The sequence below is a fragment of the Stegodyphus dumicola genome, chromosome 8 (assembly GCF_044657685.1).
Source record: "Stegodyphus dumicola isolate Sdum_Otavi_A_Nest chromosome 8, ASM4465768v1".
NCBI lineage: Eukaryota > Metazoa > Arthropoda > Arachnida > Araneae > Eresidae > Stegodyphus > Stegodyphus dumicola.
Genome location: NC_140775.1, coordinates 181,835,987 through 181,863,882, shown reverse-complemented (window position 1 = coordinate 181,863,882; position 27,896 = coordinate 181,835,987). Strand labels below are relative to the sequence as shown.

The 27,896-nt window shown below is 36.5% G+C and overlaps 1 protein-coding gene and 1 non-coding gene across 3 annotated transcripts in view; one reads left to right on the top strand and one right to left on the bottom strand.

The window, feature by feature from the left end:
* Window positions 1–27,896, bottom strand: part of LOC118184528 (LIM domain only protein 3-like) — a 428,883-nt gene that overhangs the window by 194,646 nt on the left and 206,341 nt on the right. The gene's annotated exons all lie outside the window — the stretch shown is intronic.
* On the top strand, window positions 23,276–23,347 carry TRNAI-GAU (transfer RNA isoleucine (anticodon GAU)). Its single transcript has one exon. It is a non-coding gene; the product is annotated as a tRNA-Ile (tRNA).

The following is a 27,896-nucleotide window of genomic DNA, read 5'->3' as shown; positions in this document are numbered from 1 at the left end:
TAAGCAGATAGCCCTCGAGGCTTTGCCATAATCACACACACACACACATGCAGTATTTGCTAAACGATTATCTGATGGCGCTTCCAACTGAAAACATTTATTTTAATTAGAAATTTCTCAGATTTTTAAGTAACGATTTAGTAATTTTAATTACTACTTGAATGTAACTGCTTTTAGAATAATTTATTCTGGGAAAAAATAATTGTTTTTATTTTTGATTGTGAATAAAGTTAGTTCTAGGGTAGTCATATTTCGGTATTGTTGTCTTTTATCGGACTGGATTTAGGAATGCGTGCATGTATCGATGTATGCATTCATGTACGCATACGTAATATGAATATGTGTGTATACGTATACACATACATGCACATGCATACTTCCATGCATTTCTGAATACGGCTCCCGATAACAGAACAGTACTTATATTTCTTTTAATTTACATGGCGTAGAAGAACAGAAATTTATAGTATGTTTAAGTATTCAAAATAATTATTTGGTAATTACTGCATGAAGCTCAAATGTAGTGTTTCCCTAACCTTAACGAAGACGCTGAACACTGGTAGTTCGGTCTGAGGTTCGAATCCCGCGAACGGGCTAGCTGCATGGGCGTTTTCGTTGTTTTCCCCATGAGTAACGTCAGTTTCCCTTAGAAAGTCATCCACGAAGGCATCCCTCCCTTTAGGCAGATATCCCTCGTGTGCTTTGCCATAATTGAATAACCCAAACCCTTACCTTAACGGCGCTACTAACATACATATAACTGCGAACTAGAACTAGTATTACGACCCACCTGTATATATTTGACCAATAAAATAGATATATAAAAAAAACTAGAAAGATTTTTATATAGATATTAGAAAATACTTGAGTTTTAAAATTCGCAAAAAAAGGCAACTCTAGATTGGAGTAAACATTGAATAAAACTGTATAGATTTCGAAGGAGATTTGGCACAAGTCCCATTTCTTCATAAACAAAACAGTATTATTGTGTTGAGTAGTCTTATTTGAAATCTATAACATTCTAATGGTGTTTTCGTCTAATTTTAAATTTCACATTGGCGTTTTCCCTTCAATTTACATGATGGCTAAGGCCCACCAGCGGCCGAGCGGTAAAGTCACTGAACACTGGTAGTTCGTTCCGAGACTCGGAAAACCACGAGCGGGCTGGCTGCATAGACGTTTTCGTGGGTTTCCCCCATGTCTAACGTTTATACGAGCCAGTTTCCGTTAGAAAGTCGCCCGCCAACGGCCGAGCGATAAAGACGCTGAACACTGGTAGTTCGGTCCAAGGTTCGAATCCCGCGAACGGGCTGGCTGCATGGGCGTTTTCGTGGTTTTCCCATGTGTAACGAGCCAGTTTCCCTTAGAAAGTCCTCCACGAAGGCAACCCTCTCCTTAAGTACATAGCCCTTGAAGCTTTGCCAACATCACATAAACCCATATGATGACTATCTGCTCCAGCAGAGAGGTGATTTCGTAGTGGAGCATTTCAGGAAAACTGGCTGACACTTACGTTACGCAAATAGAGACCTACCAAAAGACCGATGGACTTGTCCGTTTCGGCGGTAACTACATATTAAAGTAATATAATAAATAAAATATGCTACAGTAAACATGTATTACGATCATATTTTGAAATCCTAAAAAAATTCTCAAATACTTTGGATGCTGTATAGCGTAAAAATAACAAATGAATCAAATTCAAAGAATGTGAGTTTCATTTGCACGAAAAAAAAAAAAAAAAAAAAAAAAAATCAGTTCCTAAGGAAAAGAGAATATATATTCTGTGAATAATTTATAATAATTTACACTCGTTAGACCTGATAGATTAGATATATCAGTTCTATAAAGTGATACTAGCTTTATATAAGCATTACTTATCAGTGAAGCTGAGATGTTTTAATCATGTATTACATAAGGTTCCAAATTCCGCCCCTCTTGGGCCCGTCAGGGGTCAAGCGGTAAAGTAGCTGAACACTGGTTGTTCGGTCCGAGGTTCGAATCCTACGAACGAGTTAGCTGCGTTGGAGAATCCTACGAGTTGGCTGCATGGCAGTTTCCTCCATGTGCAATGTGTATACGAGCCAGTTTCCCTTAGAAAGTCCTCCATAAAGACATCCCTCCTCTTAGGCAGGTAGCCCTCAAGGCCTTTGTCGTAATCACATAAACAAAACCTTCCTCCTCTTGAAAAGAATTGCGTTGAGTACGGCAAAGCAATCAAAGGCTGATTGCTTATAGAGAGAAACCCTTTTGTGGATACTTCTGAAGACAGAGTGGTTCTTATTGACGTTACGCACAAGGAAATCCATGGAATTTCATACGCAGCAAGCCAATTCGTTGGCATTTGAATCCATGTCGAACTACCGGTGCTTTGTTCTCGCATCGCTTGACCACTCGTGGGCTCTTATTAGTAAATAAATAAGAAAGTTTTTTTGGAAAGAAAAACAGAATGATAGCAATCCTGAAATTTTAACTGGATTGAATTTGTGATGAAAATACGTAACCCTTTGAGATTTAACATATAAACTAAACATATAAACTAAAAGCTTAAAAATTACCGCTGCGTTATAAAAAGTACACTCATGTCCATAAATTAAGGATAATTCCGAGTCACGCGGAAATCGAACTCTAAAATAAATATATCACCTGTAAAACAACTACACACATCTTCAAGAATCATATGCAAATTTCAGGAATTAACCAAATGACACCGATGTTACGTCACAATGACGAGAGCGTAAGAGAGTGATATATAAGGAACACAGGCAAAGAAGTAAAATTGTTCGCAGGCGCTTTATAAGCATTTCAGTGCAATAACCGAATAGTTATGACACAAAGGACGCATTTGGATGATTTTTTATGTGGTAGAATTATCGGCCGTCTGGAATGTGGGCGTACCCAACTGGAAGTATCAGACGAACTTGGAATTGCCCAGAGTGTCATCTCCAGGCTTTGGCAACGATTCCAAGATGATGATAATGTGAGTAGACGTTAAAGCATAGGTCGCCCCAGAGTTACAACGCCGAAATGAGGACCGGTATTTGGCAGTTACTGCCAAAAGAAACAGGCGGAGCACAGCCTCAGACCTGTCTCGTCAACTCTCTTCAGACACTGGTACGACAATTTCAAGGCAGACCGTGTACAGACGCTTAGGGCAGATTGGTCTATATGTTCGTAGACCTGTCAGATGCGTTCCACTTACTGCAACTCACTGTCGCCTGCGGTTAGCCTGGAGTAGAGAGCATGCATTGTGGACACCGCAACAGTGGGCTTGTGTGATGTTTTCCAACGAGTCCAGGTTTAGCTTGCAGTCTGATTCTCGCCGGACTTTCATATGGAGAGCTCCAGGTAGCCGTTACCACGAAGAAAACATCATTAAACGACACCGTTATGGTGGTGCAGGAGTGCTCGTTTGGGGTGGAATTATTCTGGGTTCCAGAACTGACCTGCATGTTCAAATTGGAACCATGACAAGCCAAATCTATCGGGACGTCATTTTGGAACAACATGTACGTTTGTTTCGGGGTGCCATGGACGCATAATTTGTGTTTATGGATGACAACGCCCGTCCTCACCGTGCAAACATCGTAAGCGAATGCCTTCAATCGGAGGATATCACCCGTATGAACTGGCCAGCATTTTCACCGGACTTGAATCCAGTAGAGAACGTGTGGGACATGCTTGGCCGACGAGTTGCAGCCCGTCAACCTCCTCCTACATGTCTACCGGAACTTCGGAGAGCATTGCTTTTTGAGTGGTGTAGTCTCCCCCAAGATCAGATCGATACTTTGATACTCAGCATGCCTAGGCGTTGTACGGACTGTATTGCATCGTCTGGGAGACATACAATGTATTAACAATCATACCAACCATGTAATATTGGTTTTTTGTAAATAGGTTTTTTTTGTAATTTGCTCCAGGGAGAAAAAATCGCTATTTTTTTTAATAATATCAAACATATAGCATCTTTTTTTGCTCTTTACATTTTGTTTAATAAATAAGCTTTACAAATAAGTCAAATTTGTTTTGCTTCTAACTCTTCCTTTGCCTGATTTTGCATTATCCTTAATTTATGGACATGAGTGTATTTAGAATCGCCTCAATGTTAGGGATCATCTTCCAATAGTTGGAAAATAAAGATACCGCTGTGCTCGTTGTACACAAATGAACACAGAGGAAAGAACAAATATGAGTTGCACAATGTGGAATGTTGGGTTATGCAAAAAATGTTTTACCCTGTACCACATGATATAAATCTATTTATATAATAAAGTTTTCCAGAATAATAGGTGTGCTTATACTAAGTCGATCACTACTTGAGGACATAGATATCCCAACATTAACTACGACTGGGACATCAAAAAAATTCCAAATGCTAAATTTACCTTATTTGTTCATTTGGATAGGAAACGGGTTAATTAAAAAAAATCGTAGTCAAAGGGTTAAAATTTACCTTGTTTTACTTTATAAAGTTTCAAACGAGAGCCAATGGCGCTAACAGCCAAAACTGGCGACCATTCTTTTAGTCAGCTAAAGTTGTGGAGCCACCCACCCACTTGGGTATGAATAACGAAAATCACCCTCCTCCCTAAAAATACAGATAAACGCCATTCCCATTCCCTTCCCTCAAAACCCCCACGTGGATAAGATTAGGAGCTCAAGTTGGGTTCTCGGGTTTCCGGTCATCTTTTCGGGTAACTGAAAGCCGGGGTTTGCCACGAAAATTCCCGTTTTGGCGATAAAATAATCATTAATCATGTCCCAGGTGGCGAGATTTTCCCCGTAAACACTCGGACAATTGGCGATTTTTTTATTCATTTAATTCAATGGAGATACTTTTTCCCCCATCTCTTCAAAACGCTCCATCCACTTACAGCAAGATTAAGAAGATGTATGATATATAATAATAAATATTTATTTATTTTTTTGAGTTGTATTCATGGAAGTAATGTTACGACTTCCTGTATTTTCCCGCTTTGATATTCTAATGACATCAGGAGCTTTTGTTTCGTAACGGGTGCTCAATCACTGGTTTTTATTTCTCTATTCCTTTCTCTCGATATTTTTTTATTTTATTTTTAAAGAGGTATTTTACTGCTATCTTTTTACTTTGTTTTAGAGTTTTTTTTTTTTTTTTTTTTTTTTCCGTTGAGGGGGAAGAGGTTCATGAAAGATGACGTATTCCGGAAGTTATTGAAATTCCTTCCTTTCAGGAGGCTTTTACTTTATGGATTGTTATTTTAGGCAGTAAATAAAAGGTTAAAAATGGCGCTGAGATTTAACGGTGGTTTGGATATGAAGTATCGCGGCCGTTCTTGGAAGTGTCAATAGCTTTAGTTTCTCATAATAATTTTCCCTCGACAGCTGCTTGCATAAAAAATGTACAGCAGCTTTAACGAATTGATTAAGATCTACTTGAGCTGCAGTAGATGAATAATAATGTAATGTAGTTCTGCTTTCAATAAAAGTGTGAGGACTTCTACGAATTGCAGTTTTTTTTCATGCCCATTACTGAACGTTCTCAATCACTGAAGACGACATTTGGTATGGGTTTTTTAAAGCTATTAACATCTGTTAAAGACACAGTACGTGCACACAGTTTAGCAATAAATTTCAGTACATTTGGCAAGGTTTATAAATATGATGTCTGAAGTTACTTATCGTTTGCTTTGATCTAGTGAATATCTGCTGTAATCGATTCAAGAGTTCAGCAACCTGCATGTCATAACTTGATCCAAATAGTACACATTAGTCTTGAATTTTTCATACGAATTGTGATTGGCGATGAAACTTGGTGCTTTGTTATGACTGAGGCAAAGCAGCGATCATTGCTTTGGCAAATAGAAAGTTCACTTCGGTGAGACAAAGCAGCAATCATTGCATTGGCAAATAGAAAACTCACTACGGTGAGACAAAGTAGCAATCATTGCTTTGGCAATTAGAAAGTTCAGTACGGTGAGACAAAGCAGCAATCATTGCTTTGGCAAATAGAAAGTTCACTACAGTACCACAGAAACTTCGGTTTTCTTACGAATTATGATTGGCGATGAAACTTGATGCTTTGTTACGATTCGGAGACAAAGCAGCAACCGTTGCTTTGGCAAATCAAAAGTTGACTACGGTGCCACAGAAATTTCGTTTTCTGAAATCTCAAATAGGATCATGTTGAGGACACTGATTCGAAAAGGATTATACACAAAGAATTTGCTTCTGTAGGACAGACGCTGAATTCCAGATTTTATAAAAGCGTAATATATGGACTTCTGAAAAGAAATTCAGTGCGTTAAACCTGAAAATGGTCAATTCAGTAATTGGCTTCTGCTGCACTGGCGGCTGTGCTGCGGAACGATTTCATTCTCACGCAGTATCTGCATGGAGAAGTGTCACTATTTTCAATTTCCTTATTCACTAATTTTGGCTGATTACGTTCTCTTTCATAAAATGAAATCTTACAACAAAAGTCGTAATTTTAATAGGCTTGAATTGCTTTAGAAAACGGTAACCACAAACTTCAGCAGTTTCAGAAACTGTGTGTCTAGAATATTTTTTAATTTTATTTATTTTCAGAAACTGAAATTATGTATGAGCCAAGACCTTATGTCCAAAGGTTTTATTTGCACATTTTTAAAGTTATATAAACGAAAAAATAACAAAAAAAAAAAAAAAAAAAATCTGAAAGGTGTCAGATTTTAAATTACGTCCATAGGGGCATTTTTTAACATTTTGTTCATTAACGTTTTTTATTAAATATCGTGTTCTTAGCACTTAAACCATAAAATTGAATTCAAGAGCAATATCACAAAATAATTTTAAATTGAGCATATCTTCAGATTTTCCGATACAAAGTGTCTCGTACGCTGGAGATTTTTTTTTTCCTCTACAACGCTGTCAGCTTTCGCTTTGAAATCCTTGAGTTTGTTAATCAAAAATTCGTTCAAGTTTTATAAAATATGAAATTAATAATAAAACAAATTCCAAATTTCAAATTTGGGCTTCCAGATGCCTACATTCGCAATAGGATTACGTCATTCAAAATTGGGTGGCTTGTTTGGTGGTACCGTTGTTTTACCAAAATTCGAGAAACATACATACATTTATACTGATGCTTCATTATTTAATTTCTTCAAATATAATACAGGGCGATAATATTTGGTGGCAACAGTTTGAAAATGAAACGGACATTCAGAGTGATTCGACGCAAAATCGCAAAACGAAAACAATAGTCCCTCAGGGACAAAGCCTCTTTGGATTTAAAAAAAAAAAAAAAAAAAAAAAAAAAAAACTGACTGAAATGGCTTAATTTCATTTGTATCTTCTAATTTTGGTAGCCAATAGTTTCTGAGCAAATATAAGCAAAATAAATCTTTCGCAAAGAGCCGTTGGGATGGCACGAAAAGTGTCGATTTTGACTTAGTAAATAAAAAAAGATGTAATTGAACTGAATGATGACAGCTGAACTGAAGTTTGTTGGTAAGGTAACTGAATGATAAAATTAACTTAAACTATAATGAATTAAATATAAATGAAAAATTATTAAAATAATTTAAGGGCACAGTTTTCAGATTTTTCTTCTGTACTATAATTAGTCAGCAAGGTTATAGTTCTAATGTTGGCGGAAACACTAACCTTAGAAATCCCACATAACACACTTCCTAAAGTCCATTTTCAGTTTTCTATCAAAAATACTTACTAATCTGTCAAACAACTTATGTTGACTGTTTAGAAAAATGAACAGTTTTGTTGCCGATTACTTCTCTGTGCTTGACGAAGCAGAAAAAATTATATATATACATATATCGAAGACAAGACCAAAATAACTAGTGAACCAAAGATCCCTTCCCACGAAGATTTAGTCATTCCTTTTGTGGTATCCACCCTTTTATCTTTCATCGGGGTATTTCGATGTTTGCTCAGAAGCTATCGGCAGACAACAGGATCCGGTATCTGACAATGGAGGAGGGGTCTTGAAGCTAGACAGGGGGAATTTCTACCTCATATAAACACCACACGTTTACTGATAGCTTGGAATCAATCAAAGCAAAAATGCCAGTTTTTCCCTGTTATTTAATCAGCACTTCGTCTATTTACACTTGCGATAGCGAAAGGGGGGGTTGTGAATTGGATCTGGGTTTTTCAAGATAACGGGTAAAAGGCGCCAGATCTTAATTTTGCATGCACTTGTAGAGAAATTTGCAGCAGTTCGTGGAATACTTTATCAGTCTTGTACACAGCAAGAAACTTAATATCTCTACATGTTTGATGCATCGCAGCTTAGCCCTTTGACTACGACTTTAAAAAAAATACCCCGTTTTCTGTCCAAATAAACAAAATGTGCCATAAATAAGGTAAATTTAGCTATTGGGATTTTTTCACAAAAGGTTTTCAAACCAAAGCCTGGAACACATATGTCCCAGCTGTGGTCAATGGTGGGATATGTATGCCCCACACGTAGCGATAGACTTATTTTATAAGCACACCTATTATTCTGCAAAACTTTATAATATGAAATAGATTTACATCGTATGGTAAAGGGTAAAAAGCATTCTTTGTAGGTGTTACGGTGAAACACCGAAATATGGAGAATGTCGACTTTCACCGTTGAATGTCAACATTCACATAGTCGCTTGGTGTATGTCCGAAATATTTTCCAAGTACTCTTATTTCTGACTTACACCGGTGAATGTCGACATTCACCATGTACTAATGGTGAATGTTGAACATATAAGAATATTATATTTCCTTCTCCGTAATTCATCCGCGAAAAAACACACTTGAGACTCAGAATAAGAACTTAAGAATATAGGAACTTAAAACACACAGTACATTCAAAATGAGAAAGGAAAATAATAGAAGTTATAAACTTACCAAATTATGTGATTCAAATCTTATTTATTGCAACAACTTAAACTATTATGACACTTTGAATTGCACAAGAGGCCCTTGCTTTTACAACTGCATTTATTTGCGGAACACTTCCTTTTGGAATGGCAGCGTGTACGTATACTCCTCTCTTTTCGACCTACACCAGAGCATATCTGTGATTGTCGACATACACCGATGAGGGTCCGAATGTACAAGAATGTAAAGAAATACTCGATCTTTCACCGACGTATTTGGTGAATGTTGACATTCTCCGGTGAAAGACGACATTCTCCAATTTCGGTCTTTCACAGTAACACAGACACAACATTGCGCATTGGGAACTCATACTTGCTCCTTTCTCTATGTACGTTTGTGTATAACGAACACAGTGGGATCTTGATTTTCCAACTAATGGAAGGTGATCCCCAACATTCAGGACATCCTAAATACTTTTTAACTCAGCAGTAATTTTTAAAGTTTTGGAGGGACATGTGTGTCTCGTTAGTTGTCAGAGTTAAAGGTGTTCTTTGCTTCCAAGAAATCACGTGCTGCGAATTGCTTGACTGTTCAAAAGGTCTGATGTGGAAACCCTATGACTTCCTTGTACGGCCTATTAAATTGTACACATTTTTTGCTACCTTTCATTATACACATTTTTTTGCTACCTTTCATTAAATTATACAAATTTTTTTGCTACCTTTCATTAAATTATAAACATTTTTTGCTACCTTTCATTTAATTATACACATTTTTTTGCTACCTTTCATTTAATTATACACATTTTTTTGCTACCTTTCATTTAATTATACACATTTTTTTGCTACCTTTCATTAAATTATACACATTTTTCCTACTTTTCATTTAAACGTATTTCCTCGAATTTCATTGCAGATATATTTCATATTCAATTTAATTCAGATAAAAACTCAAAACACTTTCATTAAAATTTGTAAAATACAGAAAAACACAGTAAAAACAGTTTAAAAAATAATTTTCACAGTTGAAATTAGAGTTTTGCAAAAAACAAGCAATTCGACCAGCGGGCTGGAAGATAGATTTTTGTGTGCACATAACTTTAAGTTAAATTTTGTCCCACTCGCTAAAAAGAACACTGAAGTTGGTGTACCAACTGACTTAATTCACTATTCTACTAAGATTTTCAAGTGTAAACGAATGGTGGCTTCGTTAGGCTTAAACAACTTTTAAACAACGGGGTATTTAGGTTTCCAAATTGCCATTTTTACTCGAGGCTCTTGTTTTATGAGGTATTTCTCCCGCCTTCTTAGCGTGCCTTTGTGGTGTGATTGCTAGCACACTCGGCGCGTATTGAGAGGTTCGAGATTCCGGCCAGGGCATTGCTTATTTTTCATGATATCCTGCTTCATCAAAAAATTCTAATGACTCTACATTGGCGCCGAACTAAAAAATGTGGTGGATGATGATTCTCCACCACCAGCATGTGGCGATTGGGTAACCTAATCTCCAGTCGCCGTTTAAAAAAAGGGGGTATATAAGGTGTTTCTCGCGCCTTCTTAGCATGTATTCGTGGTGTGGTGGCCAGCACACTCGGCGCGTATCGAGAATTCGAGGTTCGATTCCCGGCGAGGGCATTGCTTAATTTTCGTGATCTCCTGCTTCAACAAAAAAATCCTAATGACTCTACAGTATATTCGGCACTTTTAAAATTTAACTAATCAAACGGGACAAAATTATTAACTGCGTGGAACACGGGGATCGCATTATGAAACCGAAAAAGACCAGTCAGAGCTGGTCGTCAGGTAAGTCTAATTATTACAGCCCTGTCATATGTGTTCCAGAAGCTACTTTTAATACACAATACTGCGCATTGTGTAAGAGTGCTTCGATAAATATAACGGAACATCACTGTGATATTAAAAACGACGAAAACTATGTGCCTTTTGCCTAGATTACATCGCATATACTAGTGATGGGGAGGGGCTGATCTGCTCTAAAGTGAGGCTTTGGGTATCCTTATCTAGTATGACTTAGGTAGATAGAAGATAATGTCGAAATGTGTCAAATATAAACCGAAATCCTTGGAGTTATCTTAACAAAATAACTACAGCCCGAATCAGTGGCATATATAGTCTACGCTCGTTAAAAACGACAGGTGAAAAAATTCTACAGGTGATAAGAGGATACTGAATTAGTTTTCTTTAACGGACCACTCGTTACAACATGATTTTTCTTTAAAACGCGAGGGGTCGTTACTTCGTCTTGCGATACATTTTTCTTGATGACGCGTGAAATACTGTACTTAATACGCGCGTCCTTTCCTTCGACCGATTACAGTAATTTTCCTAATTGAATTTAGCTATGAGCTAATTAAACTTAGTTACGAAATTAATTAAATTAAAAAGTTCTCTAAATAAATTTAGGAAATAATTTATTTACCATTTATTTAATTTACTCAGTGTTACCATTTACAGAGGCTGTTCGCACAATTTTTAGACGATTTTGGTAAGCGGTAATAAAAATCGCTCGCTGCAAAAGAAGTAATTGCAATTGTACTGTATTTCTAAAATTAAAAATTATCGTCTGTGGCTTGAAAGTTTTGTTTTTATTCAAAATGGCGAATTTAAAAAAGCAGTGGTTCGAAGGCTACATTTACGCTCTTTCCGAAGAGAAATATGCATACTCCGTTATCCAAACCCAATGTGAGAGTCATGGTTTTGTGCTAAAGCGTCGATAGGTAATATCATCAACAAGAAAGGAAACAAACGTCAAATTGGAGCCTCAAGTGGGACAAAAATTCCAAACAAGTATCCAAGGAAAAAACGGACATCTTCGACTATTGCAAAGGTACGTTGTTTAATGTTAAAAAAAAATATCCCTCTAGTCAAAGGACAGTTGCAAAATCATTAAAATGCTCGGTGTCCACTGTAAACAAAATGATAAACGTTGATTTAAATCTTAAGAAGGCGAAAAAAAGCAATGTGCATCGTCTTCTTCCAGAGCATATCGCTCGACGCAGGACACGCTGCAGAATTCTATACGAGAAACACTTATCCAAAGAAAAATGGAAAACAATTGTCACAATAGATGAAGCATGGGTGTATTTAAATGATTGTAACAAAAAAAGAGCCATTTGTTATCATAAAAGGGGAGAAAAAAATTTAAGTACATGGTTCAAAGAATCGAAAGAGAATTTTTCTAAGGGATTCATGATTTTGCTGGTTTTTCTTATAATGGCAAGTTACAAATAAAGAGAGTGCAAAACAATGTCAAGATTAACTCTCAAGATTAACTATCAGGAACATATTTTATCGCCAATGTTCTGAATGAAATACCATCGCTTTACCCACAGTGCCATCCATCTGTGAGACTCCATCAGGACGAAGCTAGCAGTCACACATCAAAATTCACTGTAAATTTCCTAAAAGAAATGGAACAAAAAACTGGTATAAAGGCCCTTCACTGACATCCCTACTAAATCTCCCGATGTGTAACCTATGGATTTTTGTGCTTTCGGACTTTTAAAAACTGCATTATCCAAACCTTGTCCCAAAACCCTAACAGGACTCTGGAAAGCTGTTCGGGAGGAATGGGATAGAATATCTCTTCTGCCACTTCAAAAGGCATTATTATCCTGGAAATTGCGGTGTCGAAAGATAGTTCAGAATAAGGGATGTCAAATAGAACATTTAAAACACAAGAATTTTATGTAATTTAGTTTTGTGAATACAATATACATCGTCTAAAAATGTGTGAACAGCCTCTGTACTCTGCCCTAGTCAAAGATGCCCTTTAAATATTAAAACAATCTATCGGATCCGCAATGTTCCATTGATTCTTTCTTTTTTTTTTTTTTTTTTTCGAAATGTTGCGACGACTGCGGTGTTGACCAAACTGTTAGTGTCATTATGCTTATCGTGCTGGGTAATTAGTGGGGCTGGAGAATACCCATAATGCCTATGGTTAAAAAATGCGAGTCCACACACTCCACCATATCCATATATTATTACGCGATCTAATACGATCTTAACACACTCCAACCATTTGCGCCTCACTTGTTAGTCTTCAAACAAATGAATGTTGTATTATATTGTTGCGTAAGTAGGGGTTAGTAATGGATTGAATGTAAAAGTCCATAAAAAGTTAATAAAAGTTATTCTTATCCCAAGAAATAAAACAAATTGCTGAAATTTCCTCAGAGATTTTCGTACAATATCACAATATCTCACAGTAGTTATATTACGAACTACTAAAACGGTAAAACAGAACACAATTCAAAGCAGAGAAGGCTAATCCTGTCTCACTGCGAATTTGCTACAGTCAACAATACTAACTAAGTAAACAACTGAACTGAGATGTCTTAATCCGGCTTTTCTAAGCTTTTTAATTATGCACGGGGATCATTCTGGTATTTTCTCGATTTTTCTGGATAGCAAAAGAGTACAATTAATAGATATCTATTTATTAAATGTTAACTGTGCGTGCTCCTGCATTTTTACTTTTTCGGCGTAGCTTTCTCTTAAAACTCGTCGCGCGCAGCATTGCACGGGGAAATAAAACAATTTAATAACAGTTTTACTAAAAACAGCAAACTAAATACAAAAACCGTAACAATGTTGTTAATCTAATGTACAGGTTCAGAATAACAAAGAAGTTCGTTATATTAATTGTGTGCAATTAGAAGCGACATGGCTAAATTATTTTATTACCAAGGAAATATAGTTACGCTTGCACAACTTTTTTGTTTTTAATGTATAAAGTTACTTTATTTGTTTTTTTTTGGGGGGGGAAGGGGGAGAATCCCTAATTTTGCTTCGTGAAAGACAACATTACGTGGAATATTACATGGAAACTTCTGGTTGTATATAGGCAGACTTTGACTACCAAACAATGTAAATAACGTTGCTGTTGTTGCTTGTTCACCAAAAGTCTGAAGAAGTCAAACGAAATTCAGAGGTCCATTGACTCTAAGAAAGTCGAGAACAAGAAAGGAATTGGAAATTATGTCCTCTTTTGAAAGGTCTAAGCAATCTAAGATGTGTCAGATCGAAGCCTGGTGTTCGTGCCACTTGGTGCAGGGGTCAAAGCCTTTTCTGCCCCGGTAGAAAGAACTTTATGTGGCCTCTTGCTAGTCGTGAAATCGCAGTCCGTGAGCCTCTGTCACATGCAACATTTAGAACCGTTCCTGGTCTTAAATAACGTACAATGTATAAACGTAAATGATCGATATTTAAATGACGTACCAAAACACATAAATAACGTATTTACACTTGCAAAATTACTGCCCATATTATGTGTAATAGAGGATGTTATTGAAGAATGTGGAGGATACTTGTGGCAAACCAAATGAAATCTTAAGATCCCGAAATTTCATAATTCTACAGTGTTCAGGTTTAGGAGAAATTGTGCAGAAAAAGTTTTTTTTTTTTGTTCGATTTTGAAAACAATAGAAATTTATGATACTGGTCACATCACCACACATTTAGAACTTTAACAACAGATGTGCTTGCTCTTTTAAATTGATAGCTGTTGTCCATATTTATGCACAGGAGAATGGAAGATTAAAAAAATTCTTACCCAACACAATTGAATTTAGTATGTAAGATCCAAACTTCAGAATGTTCGTGTCATATACCTTCCGAAAGTGTAACCAGATTAAAAGGACTAACCTGATAATAAACCCATAAATTAATTACTTGAACGTGGCATTACTTAACGACAACGAAGACGGGTTGAGAAAGATGTCTTAAGTTGCCAAATTAAGGGACAGAGGGCGTAACAGAGAGAAAAATGAAGAAAACTGTGCGGGGAGGAAGGAAACAAAAAAAAAACCAACTCTCTTCCAACAACTGCGAAAGACAATGGACGTCATAAATGTCTTTATATTGTTTTATGATCTCGTTTAATCCTTTACACTCAACAGCAACGGATTAAGAATTTAACGCGACTGCACGTCGCTAATTGAGGTTCGCATGGACGAAGACGTTTTCCCCCCAATGATGACGACGATGATGATGATGATGCAAGGGATCTTCTTTGTTGTCCGTCTGTCTGTCCTTCCAGTGGCCACAGCGGCGCGAAAGTGTGGAAAGGTGGCAGAGGAGATGGGGGGTACAATGGAGGGAAAGGTTGTCATACGCGCCGAAAGAGAAATTTTTGGAGGGCCGTCTATGTCGTGTGCTTTTTGCCAGAGAGGGGGGGAAGGAAGGCTGATAGTAGAGGGTGTGGGTAACTACGCACGCTCAACTTCACAACTTAATTAATTCCGTTCCCTGATCTATTAATTACCGGTCGCTTCGCTGAACATCTATTTAGTATGACATATGGAGCAGAAAACGAAAGCGTTTTAATAACGCCGCGGTTGACAAGGTGGGGTGGAGGTAAAAGGGAATGGTGAAGCAACCCTCACCCCTCCTTCCACTGCCCGCACCCTCCCTCGTTCGTTTTCGTTGATGAGAGAAGTGTTGCCACGCGTGACTGAGCTCCACTTTTAAATTATAAAATCATTGCTTTTGCGTCGCTGCCCGCTCCAAGCGATGTTTATCGAGGTTGGACTGATCTGTTGTTGAGGAATGGACACAGATCAAATGCCACGATAACGGGTTTTGTCACAGTTCCATGGCCAGGTGATGAAATTAACAGTTATTGCTGTTGACAGAACGTCTGCTTTTGTGTAATAGATATTTTATTGGTTTATTTCTTACCAGTTATAAAGATTACTCAGCTGCATAGCATCTCTGTGTTAAATCAGTTGTCTTTTAATTGGATGAGATTTTTTTCATGGGTTTATTAAGGCAAAGCTTTAACTCTCAGCTATCTCCTGTAGTGTTACATGATATCCTTAACTGGCATTAATTTGAAAATTTCTTTTGCAACCGACATAATTGTATAGGTAATTTTATTAATACGGAGATTGAAAAATGGAAAATAAATATAAAGCACGATCATATGCTGGATGCCGCCCAGACGGTATAATGGTTAGGGAAGCCGCCTGCGATATTTTCTCTTCATATACAGCATATAACACCACTGAGCAGGCTTCCGACCTACGAGCACCGCCACAGCCTCAGTTGGCCAAGGCAGATCAAGACAGGCATTAATTTAACATAATCAGGTTACAGAGTCACAATCTAAGTATAATTACATTGCCATCTTTGCCTGACGCATCTAAAAAATTCAGATATTATAATCCTAATACAACAGGGAAATAAACAGTTGTGAAGAAGAAACAAAATAATAATGATTTTAATCTGGAGGCAAAAATGATCCACCTATAGGTGCCTCCACAATAAAGTAACCACCACTTCTGGCCTTAGTTGTGGCGCCCGCTATTGGGGGGGGGAGATTGAATGAAATATAACAGTCTCAAAAAGATTAAAGCTCCATGTAGTTCTCACTGCAAAATAAATTAAATTTAAAAACAAGGCATTTTAAACGTATTACGACATTAAAAAGTAAAATATTAGACGGCATTTATTATCTACATACCTAACAATAATATTATCAATGCATATTTACAACTGCATGGATTTGACATTTGACAACTATTAGCCATTTTATCTTCCTACATTTCTAGCTTATGAAATTAAAACCATTGAATGTAAAGCATGCGTCTAAACATGCTCCGTAGACAGGTTGATCATGCTTACAAAAAGAATACTGAATACAATTTTGTAAACATATTAAATAATTTTAGGGAAATCATACGTAAATTGTAATATCTCTTATATAATATAACAGGAAATCCTCAAGAATGCTAAGCTCCGCCGGAAAAAATAAGGTTACAGGGGCGGGAGCGATCATTTTCGCGACTAAAATATGTACCTCGAATTTTATCTAGTATTTGGCTCTTTGCTTAAAGGAATTTTAACTACATTTTGCAGTCGTCTGTCAATAAATGTAAGCATTTTTAACTACTGCCACATACATCGACCATAATACTTTATAACACACTGCAATACTTCAAGAATTTTAGCATGTAATCAATAAAATTTTTTAGTTATTTTCATCATTTTATTTTAATGTTTAACAGGATGGAATTGATTGACTGTACCATATCGCGTCATAAACATTACTGTTTATGCACCAGAAAATTCCTCAACTTCTCTTATAAATTTATCGGTATTTGTGAAACAATCGTTAAAGTTTTCTAAAACCAGAAAATAAGTTTAAAATCTATTTTAGAAATGACAAATACCTAGAACATCGCAATTTATATATAATTCCCTAATGAACTACATTTCAGCTTGTTCTGATGTACTTTATAATCCTAAGCCTTGAAATGTTTTCCTTAAAGAATGGGCAGCTTTCCACGGCATCAACAAGCTCAATCGTGCGCAACGGTTGCTTCTGTCCCGAAGCCTAATTGAAATAAATAATTGTAGGCCTTTCTCTCTTGGAAAATGCGGGTCGTAACTTGGTAACAAAACAATAACAACAGACTCTCCTTCCAACTAACGATGAGGAATTCAGTCTTACCGCGAAATCCGAGTCGTTCCATAGAGGACAGAATGCGCCGGGCAAATTTGTCAAAGGCTTAAGGCAGCCCTAATGCTGGGGCCCTTGAAAAACGAGGCCCCAGCAAGCCGGGCTTAAGCTCACCACTTTATTTCGAGTGAAAAGCGAAAAAGAAATTGTGTCAAAAGCTTTTTTTTTTCATTCCCGTCGAGGTAAAAGCCCCCTTCTTTTTACTTCTTTTTCTCTTACTTTCTTTCGCTTTCTTCTACAGTTTTTGAAAGGTTTCAGACAGTCACAGGAAAAGGTGTAAAACACTTATTGTGCGCTGTTGGGAAAAGCACAGGAACACACACGTAAGTTGATTAGAAAGCGTCTAACGAGCCTATTGCATGTTCGTAAAAAAAATGTCCATGTTGTGAGAATTCACATTACACGAAACATCGAACTGATAAAAATAGAATTCTGCCTGAAGATTTCAGATTACTGCTTAATATTTCGAAAATATCACACTGAAAATTTCGAAATGCTAAAAAATAACGTTAAAAACTATGTTAAGAAATGAAAAAATGAACATCATGAAAATGAAGGAAACAAATTCGGTACTAGTTGCATAGTCTATGGCGTTACAGCTATATTTTATTAATTACAACTTGGATTAATGAAATATGTCAGTTTTATAATTAGGGTCCCCATAACACGCTTTTACCTGCCCACCAGCGGCCGAGCGGTAAAGTCGCTGAACACTGGTAGTTCGGTCCGAGGTTCGAATCCCGCGAACGGGCTGGCTGCATGGGCGTTTTCGTGGTTTTCCCCATGTATAACGTGTATACGAGCCAGTTTCCCTTAGAAAGTCCTCCACGAAGGCATCCCTCCCCTTAGGCAGATAGCCCTCGAGGCTTTGCCATAATCACACACACGCAACACGCTTTTACCATTTTTACTATGATGTCTGTATATATGCGCTTGACGATTTTTTTCGTCTACGATAACTCTTATATCATAATTGCAAACGTTTGTATTTCTGTATTTAAGTTTTTTGCATTTATGTCAAAAAAATTAAGTTTTGGGTAAAACTGGATAAACTAAAGTGGTACTCTTGAAGCCCGTAACAGTTTTAATGGACAATCGGAAGTGGTACTTTGCTTTGAAGCCCATGACAGTTTTAATGGATAACCGGAAGAGGTACTTAAAGCCAATAACAGTTTTTCAACAATCAGCGTAATATATTTTTGCGTATATAAACTACGTCTGGCTTTTCAAATGTACCATAAAAATGCCTTAATAGGAACACCAAACATTAAATTTAAAAACTACACAGAATTGTATTCTGCAGAACAAATTTATCAAAAAAACAAGCAACAACAAAAATAGAAAAAACACGTATTTCAATAAAAATGTATTATAAAATATTAGAATGAGATAAGCATTATCTTTTAACACAAATATTAATCATCCTAATAAATAAATTAAACTACTTCCCATTGCAAAATCTTAAGAATTCAAATGGTATAAAGGGAGTTAAGAGCTTTGTTCCTAAAAAAATCATATCGTGCAAAACTTTTTATATAATTAAAATTATATATAATTAAAACATAATATAAAAATTTACAATGAAATAAGCAATAAATCTCATATTTTCAAGAGAAAACAATCAGCAGTCCAGTATCCAAAACAATGAATGAAAAACTGTTGCCGAAACCACTTTTGTAAATGAATGAAACTATCATCAGAAAGCAATAACCAATCAAAGTTGTGCTTCGTGGATGATATGTTTCAAAATGTACAAACATCTTTGCCATAAGCTAATAAAGAGGGAGAGGGGGAAAGGAAATTCTTCCTGTTGTGCCTCGCGACACACATGTGCGTCAGAATAAGAAGATAGCGATGTGCCTGTTGAGTGTCCAAAAATCAAAAGAAAATAAGCAGCAAGAAATAAGCAATATCCCTTAATACAAAACATTATCCTAATAAATAAATTAACCAACTTCCCGTTGCGAAATCAAAAATCATGCTAGTATTTTAAAAATGTCATCAAAAATCATGCTAATATCTTAAAAAAAAGTGAAATAAGAAATAAATAACATGAAATAAACACAACAAAATAATTCTGAAAAGGAAAGTATAATTAATAATATTTTATCTCATATTTTCAACAGTCAGCATACAAGTCCAGTATACAAGGGATTGAATGAAAAACTGTTGCCAAAACCACATTTATAAAAGAATGAGTCTATCCAAAATGATGCGATTTCATCAAAAAAAAAAAAGATAAAATAAAAAAAAATCTTATTCGAATTTTGAAAAAATCGCTTTGAAGTGCACTGGCTCTTGTCTAGATGCACTTATGTACCAAATTCCGTAGCCCTGGGTGTATTAGCTTACGTGTAGCGCGAACGAAAGACACGCAGACAAACTGTTTCTTTTATTATATATAGAGCTAATATATTATTGCAACTGAATGAGCATTGTTTACTGAGCATATCACTGAAATATACGTTTACTGAGCATATCACTGAAATATACGTGCAGATCGCTGTGACTTTAGACGCGTTCATACTGTAGCAATAAAACATAAGGGAATTATCGTATATACCCGCGTATAAGTCGATACCGCGTATAAGTCAACCCCCCACTTCGACATAAAAAATTCGTAGAAAATAAGCAACCCGCGTATAAGTCGACCCCCCCACTTCCGGAATCGATCGAGAAACTTCGAAAAAAAAATTTTAAGTACTACATTTATTCAAAATCATCTGAGAAAAAAAGTAAATATACGATAAAAAATACCTTGGTAAATAAACAAAATCAAAATCTTTCAACGTCCGATTCATGGTCAGATTCGCCAAACATTTTATAGAACTCTTCTGTCGTCATTGGCTCGTCATCACACATATTTTCAGTCTCGAACTCTGTATTGTTACAATCACTACTAGAGCCTTCGTCGTCATTTTCACTTTCAAAAACAGCATCATCTTCCGTGCCGTCTAGTTCGTTGCTAATACAACATTTTTTAAATGAATTTATAATCATTTCAGAGAGTATTTCGTTCCAAGCATCTTTGACACTCTGAGAAATTAATGTAATATCGGGCTTTTTATTGTTCGGGGGCTGAAAATTCTTTGGTTTAATCGAAACGTACAAAAGTTAAAGTATGAGTTAAAGTATGAAACTCTGTGATTAGTTCGTCACGTAATTTAAGTCATGAAATTACTTCAAGTAAGTGACTTATTTGATAAGTCGTCCAATTTGAGTGCGGGAAGAAAACAACTGCATTATATAAAGAAATTTTTGAACTTCCGATTCTTTTAATTTTTTATGGCCCCGCGTACAAGTCGACCCCCCTCCACTTTAAAGTCTTTTTTTTTTTTTTTTTTTTTGTCCAAAATATCTTGACTTATACGCGGGTATATACGGTAAGTTATGGCATTCGTTTCAAAGTATTTATTTTAAATGCATTATAAACAACATTTTAAAATTCAAAACCAATTCAGTTATAGTATGTTATTCAACTGCCCAATAAAATGAAATTTTTCATAAAAGGATATAAAGAAGCAAGCACATGCCACTCCGGCTTTAATTCAGAATAGGAACTAAGAACTAAACGATAACTAAAGTGACTTAGCCGAAGCTAAACACAAGTATCTAACGTAGTTGGCCCTTAATTTAAACTAGCCGGCGAATATCAAAATGCACGTAATATACAGGGCGAGCGTAACAGCTTCAGGAGAGAGTTAGCTCGAAGGCAAAGAAGCGCTACTCAAAATCTCTAGCTCTCTCCCTCTCTCTCTCGAAGTAACTTGAGCCTTTATACTTCCTTGTATTGTAATCACGAAAAGTTTCAGGCAGCATATTTCAACGAAAATATCCATTTTGACCGCTTTCGAATGCAATTGAACGATGTTTTTGCGTGATATCTGTACGTAAGGACAGAATAAAGGACTCGTTTCCTCCAAAAAAAAAAATTATAAAACTGCTTTAAAATGAATTCTGAAGAGAATTTTTCGTGGTGTCTGTACGAACGTATGTACGTACGTATCTCGCATAATTCAAAAACAAGTAGCCTCAGAACGTTGAAATTTTGTATATAGAACTGCTCCACTCTGTTACCCGGCTCAGTGATCTCAGTTTCTTTACTCTTATATGTTTGTAAATTGTACATTTTTTGCTTTAAAAATGAAATTATGTTGTTCTTATGTTCCGGTTAAGGTTTTTATGCCTTTAGTAAATCTGTATGCAATATTTTTAGAATTATCAAGAATTTTAAAGTTGTTTAAGTGCCGCTAAGCCTGATAATTTTCTTGATGGCGGCCATTGCTTGTTTACATTTGAAACAACAGGATAGCGGATTTGTTGCCAATCTACAGAAACTTAGCTTCGCAACAACAAAGATAACGCCTTCATTTATTATTGCGAATTAAATCATGTTTAATCCTTTCTGAAATTTTTTCGAGGAAATAAGTGTTTAAAATTTACTTTAATTTTTAATGCAGATATTTGGTATTTTCGCCTTGTCGCGAACTGAGAACTGAATTGAATGAGAAGTACAAAATCGTCTGTGAAAAACTGTTTCTTTTTTGTTTTGTTTGGTTAAATTCTTTTATACATCGTTCTAGCTTTATTATAGTATTTGAATAGAACATGTGGCAACGATTAGATAATTCTTCAAATGATATAAATTTAGTCATTCTGAGTTATAATATGAATGAAATATTATACTGTTAAGTGAACCTAGCACCAGAGTGTCGCTATGGTAAACAAATAGAGTGAATTTTAAAGAATGCATTTATTCTATTGTGGTTTGTGCGCTGTCGGCGAAGTAGATTTAATTCAATCCAATATGAAATGCAAGAAAAAATGCGTCTAATTTAATATTCCGTACAAGGAAGTCATGTGGGGTACACATCAGATTTTTTAAATATTGGGTCAGTCCATAAATTCGTTCGCATTTTTCGGTAAATTTTTAAATAATATAAAAAAAACACAATTTAACATTTTAATCAATTATACATTTACATCCATCATCTACAATGTCTCGCTTTCTTACAAGCAGCTTTTTTATGCCATTGCTGTAAAAAATCTCTGGTTTTGATGAAAAAAAAGAACTTGAAAGTTCTTTATGTACATCCTGTTTAGTATTTAATTTTTTTCCCAGTAAAAACTTTTTTAAGGCACGAAATAAGTGAAAATCACTTGGGGCAATATCTGGGGAGTAAGCAGGATGTGGCAAAAGCTCCCAATTAAATTCACTCATTTTCTTTCCTGATATTCACCCATCGTGGGCGTTTTTTGATCCAGAGTTGGCAAAGTTGTTCACTATAAACTTCTGAATGAATCGTTTGATTTGCTTCTAGCAGTTCAAAACGTCTTGAACGGGGTTCATCATCCATGCTGCTTTTTCCAACTTAAAATTTTTTAAACCATTTCTGGGCAGTCCTTACACCAATAGTGTGTTCACCACGTACACTATTAATTTTTATCGCTGCAAACCTGGCAGATTCACAACACGAAAATAAAGAATGTAGCACAGCACGTTTATACTGATTATCTATATTCATCTTCTCTGGGTACTAAAATGTGTTCGATATTTACGAAAGTTGGTGATGAACTGAGTAATATGTTGGTCAAACGATAACAAGTTTCAACAGATTCAAAATTGTATTGTTTTAGTAAATGCGTCATAGTGAATTCCACGCATACTCTTAATACGCATACTCTTACGCGCACGAACTTATGGACTGACTGTATACTTCTTCCAACTCGTTTGCATTCAACGCAATTCGAATGACTCATTCTGGTACGGGTTTGTAAGTGGAAGTAAGAATTGATAGGACAGGTTAGCTTATCCAAATAAAAATAACTGTTCAAAAATTAAAATATACCTTACACATGGAAACATGTTATTTTATTTTAATATTAATAAATTAAAATTTTTTGTTCGATTTGGTTTGGCTATATGGTATTTCTCCCACTGCCCTAGCGTGCCTTCGTGGTGTAACGGTAGCACGCTGGGCCGATATTCCAGAGGACCGTGGTTCGATTCCCGGCGAAGGCATTTCTAATTTTTCATCTCTCTGGCTTCAAAAAAATCCTAATGTCTTTACAAGCGGCGCTCGAACTAAAAGGGTTGTGGATGATGATTCTCCGCACCCAGGATTTGGCGACTAGGTCTCCTAAAACCCTAGTCGCCCTTTAAAAAGGGGAGTATATAAGGTATTTCTCCCACTTTCCTAGAGTCCTACGTGGTGTAGTGGTTCTGCACACTGGGCCGGTATTCCAGAGGTCCTTGGTTCGATTCCCGGCGAAGGCGTTGCCTGTTTTTCATCGTTTCTGCTTCCAATTAACCTAATGACTCTACAAGTGGCGCCCGAACTAAAAGGTGGTTGGATGATGATTCTCCGCACCCAGGATTTGGCGACTAGGTCCCCTAAAATCCTAGTCGCCCTTTAAAAAGGGGAGTATATAAGGTATTTCTCCCACTTCCCTAGCGTGCCTTCGTGGTGTAACGGTAGCACGCTGGGCCGGTATTCCAGAGGTCCGTGGTTCGATTCCCGGCGAAGGCGGTTGCCTGTTTTTCATCGTTTCTGCTTCCAATTAACCTAATGACTCTACAAGTGGCGCCCGAACTAAAAGGTGGTTGGATGATGATTCTCCGCACCCAGGATTTGGCGACTAGGTCCCCTAAAATCCTAGTCGCCCTTTAAAAAGGGGAGTATATAAGGTATTTCTCCCACTTCCCTAGCGTGCCTTCGTGGTGTAACGGTAGCACGCTGGGCCGGTATTCCAGAGGTCCGTGGTTCGATTCCCGGCGAAGGCGGTTGCATATTTTTCATCTTTTCTGCTTCCAATCAGCCTAATGACTCTACATGGTGTTTTTGTTAAATTTATACAATTTTTGAAATTAAATTTTTAATTAGGTATTAAAATTATTAAGATACATTAACACGCCGAACAAATATTAATTTAGAAGTCAAACAACAAAATAATTGAAAATATACCGCTGATTTTTGTTGTTTGACTTCTAAATTAATAGGTATTAAAATGCTATACGTCGCATTTTCGTAGCCGAATTTAACACCCCAAAGAAATTCAAATTATGGATCAAACGCTCTGTGTTAAGCAAACGGATCTAAACAGGAAGAGAAACACGCAAATATGAAATTTGTGTGCAAAACACTGATCATAATTTAAAAAACTGAATTTAGTCAATAGAAAAGCTAATATAAGAAGCATATGCTTATGTTCTGGGAAATTCTCTGAGTTACCATCAAACAGTAATTTCAGATCATAAACTCTGGATTTATTATTAAATTATATCCATATTTGAAGCATTAGATGACTTCTCCATGATAACGCTTTCAGGAACGGAAACATGTACTAATAGCCGAACAGGATAAGATTACTCAACTATTTAAAATCGACTCGGGTTTGATTTCTGGTGAATAAGTTTGCTACATGACTGATTTTCCCCACCGTTGTGTTATAAATTTAAGTCACTTTTCCTCAGAAAGTCTTTCCCGAAGACATCACTCAAAAATAGCCTTCGGATGATTAGCCATAATTGATTAAACAAACAAAAATCAAAACTTTTTAAAATTAGTATTTTCTGTCACTTTGCCCTTGGAAACATAATATTTTTGGAAGTGTAAAAAAAAACAGTTTTGTAATCTAATTTGTTAGAACAAGTACGGGATCGAACATTTCTGCAATGTATCGAAATATAAATATTTGAATGCAGTTTTTGTTATTTAAATCAAGTAATAATAAAAATAAAAAATCAAATATGAATAAGGTTAAAGTATTGTTTTAAATCTGTTTGGGAACTATTTGTAATAACCAATACTGTAATAAACAATTTATGCATTAAAATCAGTCTTTTTAATTGCTACTACTACAATAACCAGTACTGTAGTTGCAGTTGAAGACATTACATAGAAGTGTACATGAGAAATGCAAATTTCATTGCACAGAAATCATAAATACATCATTTTGTGATTTATAATGGTTATCGAGGACTTTTTCTATGCGATCTCAAATTTTATTTATACTGTTACGAAATGCACAGGCGCGGTGAGATAGCTTCCCCGTAAAGCAGTTTTAGGGTTGCTATAAAATGGCAAGTAAGGCAGGGTTGCCATACTTGGCGAGAAATCGCCCATTTGGCGATATTTGGCGATATAATTGGCGATTTGGTGATATTCCATTGAGGGATGAAGAACTTTCTGGAACGAATTCTTACCGGTTTAGCCCAGAATGTTCTCGAACACAAACCGAAAGCTATATAAGCCCTGCTGGTCCGCAGTCAGCGTGCCTCGTCTAGCGAGCTGATAGTCAGTCATTGAGCGAGTGTCTCGAAGTCTAGTGCCGAGTGTGTCGAGTGCATCGAGAGAGTCTTTAGTGTATTGCGACTTAGTGCATCGTCGAGTTTTGTCTTAGAGTGTGCAGAGCTCCGGGAACGACTGCGTGGAGAGTCTCGAGAGTACGTAGACTTCCGAGAACGACCGAGGAGAGTCGGGAGCTGTACTCTAGTGCTTTGCCGTGAAGCTGTCTTCACCGTGATAGCCTGAAGGATGTGTCAATGGTTGTTCCAGCGTGTTTATAGTAGATCTTCGACAACTATAAAAAGTGACTTTGGAGTTGTCCTGATTAATATTGGCTGAATAAAGTGTGTTTCGATACTTCATCAAGTGTCGTCGTTATTCACTCCAAATTTTAGAACCCCGTACGAACGTTTAGGAAGAAAATAACGTAACAATACTCTTTTAACATTCTTTTAAGTAATCATTAAAATTTTGTTTTCATCGCATGATTTAATGAGAAAAGGAGAAATATTTTCTTAAAACCCTTTGCATATGGAATTGGCATTGACACTTCCTTATTCTGGGGCTATTATTGATTGCATACGTTCTGTTAATTATCAGTAAAAGCAAACCATTATGTGAACTTTCTCATGGTGCTTCTTCTCACCCTGTATCTAACGTAGGTGGTAGGATCAGAATTAAGAAAATGTTATGCAGAAACCAGGAGCTCTCATAATGAAAATATGTATTATTTATACTCAAGTGGCAATACATCTTTTCACAAAAGTGTCTCTGATAGCCGCTAATAGATGAAGAACAGACAAATTAGAGCACACGTTACATCAGAGTTACATCAGCGACATCAGCGACGGTAAACAGGTATAGACTGGATGAATGTCTTGACTATCCAGCGCATGCTGTTTCATACCATTGCGCAGAAGACAGTGTATTATGATTTTCATCTAACGGAGTGACTTATAGGATGTCCCATTAAGACTGCTCAAACTCTACACAGCCAGATTCCTCGCTTTGGAGCACATAAAAAGTGCTCAAGGAATTGTATCCGTATAACCCATGATTTTCGAGATAAATAGAAAAGCAAAGTATGACGTCACATCCGGTGCGAGGGGGGAAACTTTGTTGATAACATGATTATCCATATTTGCATAGGAAGACGTTCAAACTGTCCACCGCGCATGCCAAGGCATGCATGTGCTCCCTGACTGTACACGTTGCAGCTGCCTGGTGTCCACCAGAGTACACAACCCATGAAGACAAGCCACTTAGTCAGTTTCTATAGTAACTAAATCTCGATAGATCCTTCAGGATGGCCTCATAGGAAGGAACCCAAAGGTATCATCCGGTGATTGTGACGGTCATAAAACCGGAATTCCATTTCCAATCCAGCGACCTAGGTAATCCATATTCAGCCAGTCACGTACATAAGCACTGAAATGCCTCATCATGTTGGAAACATAAGCCATGTATTGCCGTTCTCTAGGAAATCGTTAATACATCACAAATAAATATAGGTATAAATGTCTCGTTAGCCATATGGTCCAATCATTGTATTGCCGTATTGTAACGTAAATATTATCAAAAATATCAGAAGTACGCCAAGACTACCCGTCAATGGTTGTTCTGCACAGGTTCTTAATATACGTATATAAACCTTAATAATAATTAGACACAGTGAGTCTACTATTAGAATATCTGTTTACAATTTCAATATTTATAGAAAAAGAAATAAATCTTATCTACTTGGATTCTGCACATGCTTCATGACGAATAAACAACTTTATTAATACTTGACATCAGTATTTTCAGTTTCCAAAGCAGGAACTGGGATATTATTTAGTAAACAGAACACAAAAACAATATATGATTCAATTCAATTCATATCAACATTAAATTCATAGAACACTTCTGTCACTAAGAAAAAACACTGATTAGAACGTGCATGGCAACGCCGAAGACTGATGCCATCCACAAAAAAAAGGATACATAAAACTCGCGTCATTAAAACATTAATACATTAAAAGCCTCGCGTTCATTCAATAAAGTTATTCATAAAACTGTCTCGTGGATATCTTCCGAAGTTTATTGACGGCATTACATAACAAGTATGCTGGCCCACATACTTATGGACCAGCGAACCTGATGTATCTTTGCTAGTGGATTGCATAAAGATTGGATTCTGTTATAAATCTTGAAGATCCAATCACGTGTGAAGCACACTTCATCCATTCACAAGATACGTGCAACGAAAGCATTATCGGCTTCATGTTGTTGAAATAGCCACTA